Consider the following 6000-nt stretch of genomic DNA (forward strand, 5'->3'; position numbering starts at 1 on the left):
TCCTTTTTTGAAAGCTGCTACTTGGGGACACCCTTGAGATGGTGCCAACCACTAGTGGCAAAGAGTATGGCAATGGTGGTGGACATTGCTGCATAACTGAATGGTCAGCATATAGTGATTCCTCGGCATCCTTCTCTCCTTCGCTGTTAGCTGTGCATCCCTGTGTCAAATGAATACATTTGCATAAACTTTTTTCAGCTTAGTACATTTAAAACTGTCAGCTGCTGATAGGTTGTTAAAATTTTTTTAAAGAACATTTTATTGTTATTGTACAAAACTTGTTTATCACTGTATGCTATTTTACCAGAAAGAGGACACAGCCTTGTGTCCCTACATGATGTCCACCAAAAAAATTCCCTAAAATTAAGCAGAGGAAATGAAAACAGACCGAAATCTAATCGGAGTTATCCGTATCCTTTTTGGTTGAGTGGGAGCATTTTTGTCATCACTCTCCACCTCCGACATTTTTGTCCCTTGCAGATTCAGCTAGATTCTTGGTAGTTACCTGCATGGAAATAAATATAGAAGGCAAATAAGATTTCACAAATCAAGATCAAAAGTATAATAATAACACACTCTTATAGTGCAGCATCACAACAAAAGCTACACTATCTGTGGTGTAATGACTGTGTTCAAACAGTTCAGGTATTATCTTTTTCTCCTTCCTTAAATCTGCAGCACACAATAACATAGAAGTCATTTTGACCATTAATGGTCACATGCTTCATAAATTTTCTTTCTGCACAAGGATTATGAATATTATGAATCAAAAAGTAAATTGCACTTACTTAATGACTTGTGCAGGAGAACTGGAAGCATAGGACATGAGGAATCAGCTTTATAGCTCTAATTAATGAAGCTTGCATCTGGTTCAATAGATTGTAGTGGGAAGTTGCACACCCTGTGACCACTTTCATCTTAAAATGCCAGCAGCCAGCTATCTAGAATAACAGTAAAATAAATTATTGACCATTATGCAGTTATTATGATTTGTTGTTGAAAAAGACCATTAAAGTTGTCTGAAATGATACTTCCAGTCACAATCAGTTGTCAATGGGCTATCTATATAAGTTTTTTTTTTGGTTCACCACTGGGAACACAATCCTTATGCTGCTCTTTGACAAATATTCTTAATTAGCTGCTGCAGTGGAAAGTTTGGTGTTTGAAAAAGTCGTTTAAGCTAGCCTAAAAAAATATAAAATTGAGAGGCAGAGTTAAGAGTCCAAAGGACCAAATCTGTCAACATTATCAGCAATATGTGACAAAGCAAGTACATTTTACACCAAAAATCCTTTACCATACAAACACTGCTTCTTGAACAAATAAACATGAAAGGTTATGAGCCTAATAATCAGCATAGTTCACACACAGCCCAGGACTTGCAAGACAAAAAAAAAAAACAAACCCACAATAAATAAGAGAAAAAAATATTATACTGCCCGAAGAAACCTGGCATTTTAACGCTATCGTACCAGTAAACAGACGGAACTGTCGAAGCTCTGTTACGTTCCACTTTCGTAATCGCAATTTGAGGAAATTCTGACAGCTCCAAATTCTCTCCATTGCTAACGGCTAAAGAATTATCAAATGCAAGCGTTCAGAACTGCTGAGCACGATTTCTACCTCTGTCTGGAAAACTTGTGCATTTATTGCGTTAATGTGTACTCTTAATCTTTTTCTCTTAGAATGATATTCTGCATTAAATTTGGACATTTCTGTAGTTAAAATCTCAATAACTATGTTAATATAGAGTATAAAAATTATACGTACTGTTATCGAAGCGTCGAACACATGTATCAGTATAGAAATTGACCGCTTGAGAAGCTTTTCTGTTGGGAAAAGTGTAGACTCACACATTTGAAAATGGCGGCTTTGCCTGCACGCATGTGGTCGTATGTAGCACGCCATGGCGAAGAGTCATTGCCATTGTTAGGGGTCACGACCCTATATGTGGGCATGATCTCCCGCACTCTGTTTTCGCCTCGGCGAGCGTGGAGCTTGGCTTATGTGCGCATGCGCTGACAGCGGCATGCAAGACGAGTCAAGCATTGCGATAGATTGACCCCCTGTATCACAGTCGGATCAAGACAAACTTGGTGGACCCCTTGAGCTTATGGTTTCCGATGCTGCTAGGGATGCTTGCGTGTCTATCGATCATTAGAGTTCATACCAGTAAATCTTAACATTACAAGAAAAGAGGAGTGGAACAACCCACAAACTGGGAGAGAAGGGGTTGAAGCTCGCCTCAAGCCGAGGGTGTGTTTCGCATGACTGCATGCACATACGCGCGCGAGGGCAAGGCGGTGACGTTTCACTAGATGTAGTACTAGTAAACAGACGAAGCATAGTTCCAAGGGAGAAGGTGATCTCTTTCCAACCGATGAAACAACGCAGGTAGAGATGGGGCGACTTCCTGAATTCGCTCAAACGTGACCAGTGTCATTGGTCTGTGGGAAGGAAGGAGGCAGACACAGGAAGGCAGTTTGAGACGAATGTCAGACTACAGCTGACAGTTCATGTTATGCTAATGTCAGTCGCGCTACACCAGAAACTTTCCCCCTGTGAATCACACGTAAGGAAAAATACAAACGGAAGAAGTGAGGGCGACATTGGGTATAGTCACAGTCTAAAAATACGAATTAATATTTTTATTAAAAAATTACGTGTATGCTAGTAAACGAAGACAGTACACAGTATCAAGTCTGTGGAATCGTTACAACGCGATGCCCGCCAGACGGTTAGGTTCTGACATGCGTAGCGTTCGCTTCTTGGCTGGTGACGTTGTGATGTTATCGGAGAATAAGGCAGTACAGCGTGAGCGGGTGGATCGGAGGTTTGGGTGTGGGTGGAGAGCATGGGGAAGTTTCGCAGGTTTCTGATATCGATCTTTCCTCAGACGCGTGAACAGCAGCGGCTGCCGGGAGGTTCGCGACACACGCCAGGGAGCGAGCGCCATTACGCCAGTGCGAGGCGCCGCCATCTTGCGGCCACCACAGAGCTAGACTCGCACGTGTACATGGCGGGACAGACGACAGAAGGTTGATTTATGTCTGCTGCTCGCTAGCTGGCGTCTGTCTGCCCTTGCAACGTGACTGCAGTGTCGTCCTGCGACGTGTTTTTAAAGCTGGAGGGAAAGATGGAGGCTGGGGGAGGGGTTATAGTTGTTGTTTTTTTAACTCGATGACACACAAGCACGCGCACAGACACATGAACACGCGCTCTCCCACGCTTCGGCTGCTGCACAGGGATAAAGGATGGGGCTGATGTTGCGAGGTGGAAAAACCCCAAGTCGGGAGACGCTAGAATGTGATGAGGAAGGGCTCGACATGCCGGTCGACAGCCAACACTAAAACTTATGTCCAGCCACTTCCAGCGTGCTTACAGTGTGTGTTTATTGAGAGCGTGCGTGTGTGGCATGGCTGAACCTCTCTCACACACACACACATGTTTGAAGATGATGAATAACATGGTTTAATAATCAAAAGTATCAATTAGGAAAGATAATTGCAGAAGGCAGTGATCTGAATACCCACATCCAGGGGAAATCACTCGTGCAAACAAACCCACACTAGAGAACGTGAATGAGAGAGAAAGTTACAGTGAAGAAACTGGCTACAGAAGAAAAGATATTCACATGAACATTTGGCTCTCCAGTCTCCCTTTATGGTAGCGAATCTTTAACTGTGATCCTGGGATGAACCAGGTTCAGGAAGATCAAGCGATCATTGCCGATCCCAGTTTCACGCTTAATTAGGAGGAACACCACGGGTCGAGAGTGGAACAACGTTTCCAGTTCCAACATAGGTCAAGAGTGGAACAATATTTCCAATTCCAACACAGATCGAGAGTGAAATAATGTTTCCAGTTCCAACACAGGTCGAGAGTGGAACAATGTTTCCAGTTCCAACACAGGTCGAGAGTGGAACAATGTTTCCAGTTCCAACACAGGTAGAGAGTGGAACAATGTTTCCAGTTCCAACACAGGTCGAGAGTGGAACAATGTTTCCAGTTCCAACACAGGTCGAGAGTGGAACAATGTTTCCAGTTCCAACACAGGTCGAGAGTGGAACAATGTTTCCAGTTCCAACACAGGTCGAGAGTGGAACAATGTTTCCAGTTCCAACACAGGTCGAGAGTGGAACAATGTTTTCACAACGTGCAATGACGAATACGCGGCTTCTGAAAAAGCAGTGCACGTGTACTGGAGCACGCACTAGTACTTCGTGAACGTGCAGAAAGGTCACAGAAAGGTTGCATAGATCGACTGCAACAGAATAAAAAAATAACACACTAATCAACTTCATCAGTCTGAAGCAGCGAAAATATTAAATACAAGTAGAGTAATATATAAATAAGGGCAAGCATCCAGAAAGCTCCATGATCTTAATGGAGGATTTTCGATGCCGCTTATGTTGTTCACGAAAGTAGTGCGGACTGAACCTTTGACTGCCTGAACCAGGTTCAGAACGAGAAGGATCTCGCAGGTTTTATCAACCATCCGATGTGTAACAATTTAAATGTTTGGAATCTGTCAAAGACTTTATAATCGCAAAAGAATGTTGACGACTTTGAAGAAAGGCACCCGTGGAATTGTCGGTTCTATGGGTTAACCCCTTGTCTTCTAGCCCCAGTGTAGTGACTCCATTAGATGTGAACTGTTCATTGGTATGTTTCGAGATTTCTGTGTGCAGCATGTTAATCCCAAGCCTGGCTTGTGTACCGGAGAACTACAATTGTGTTCCAGTAACAAGCATTGAGTTTATTGTCTCTCCATTAGTAAATTTAATATTATGTACATGTGGGGTGTCTTCTCTCGTTCCCACAAACAAGTGTCGAGAGTGACTGCCCCCGTACTGTATAAATGTGAATGATGAGGTGGCGAGAAAGCTGTGTGTAGGCGCTGGGAAATGAACACTCGCACAACGGACGCGTGGGCTGCAACAGGATTTAACAGAAAGTTTTTAAAACCCCAGATAAACAAAGAAGTCAAACGCAGCATCAGATGAAAAGAACTCCATTTCCCAGGGAAGCATGGCACAGCCTGCTCATGTGTGCGATGGCCATCTTGTGGCAGGTGCCTTATGGACAGTGAAGGCTTCACAGCACGTGACCTGTAGTACACTAGCATACCTGCGCATCTCATTCTAAGAATGTCAAATGATGGAATTGTGGGATGGTTGCAAAGACGATTGAGTTCGTGCATGTTTTGGGGTTGAAAAGTAGAAAAATATTTCATGCAGGGAATTTTGACGGCGAAGTGGTTATGAGGCTGCGCGTGGGAGCCACTCGGTGTCGTGGATTTGTGTGGGTGTCACTGAGCTCGAGAGATTTTGTGCACAAGACGATGGGTTGTTAGAAACAGCGACAGAGCGAAAAAATAATAGATATGCAGCACAATTAGAAGACCCAGTGAGTCGGCAAGGATCGAGCGTATAGACTAACCCGAGTCAAATATAAAATTGAACTCAGAAGTTGTTAACCAGTTACCAAACCTAAAGTTCGATACAAACACGCGTAGCCAATTTTCATTCGATCTTAATTCCTTGGTCTGACGGCACTGAAGATCGCGGCCATTGCAAGAACTTTGACCTTTCATTCGTAATCCTCGCTTCCGGTGATTCAGTATCCGTGTTTCACCGCGGCCGAAAATAAAACTCGGAAATTCAAAAAGTTGACAGTTTATAAGTTTCAAAACGCGCGGCAGGGGAGAACGGGGGCGTAGCAGGATAAAATCTACCAACCCTAACGCCTGCTGCTTTGCCTTGTCCACGCAGGCGCCATCTTGAAACTAGAACGAGGCCGACTGGGACTGTGTAGTGGCGACTGTGAGCTCCTAGCTGGAGTCTTACATGTTCGTGATACTTGAGTGGGAATTCACTCCACGCTCCAATATTTACGGCCAAAGAATAAAGACTTTCAAAAACTACTAACTTAATACTGGCTTCTTGCTTAGTGAAAAGTTCATGATAATGTATTTGTGCGACGACATTTTGCAGTGGG

This window comes from Pomacea canaliculata, linkage group LG8 (genome assembly GCF_003073045.1).
Source record: "Pomacea canaliculata isolate SZHN2017 linkage group LG8, ASM307304v1, whole genome shotgun sequence".
NCBI classification, from domain to species: Eukaryota; Metazoa; Mollusca; class Gastropoda; order Architaenioglossa; family Ampullariidae; genus Pomacea; species Pomacea canaliculata.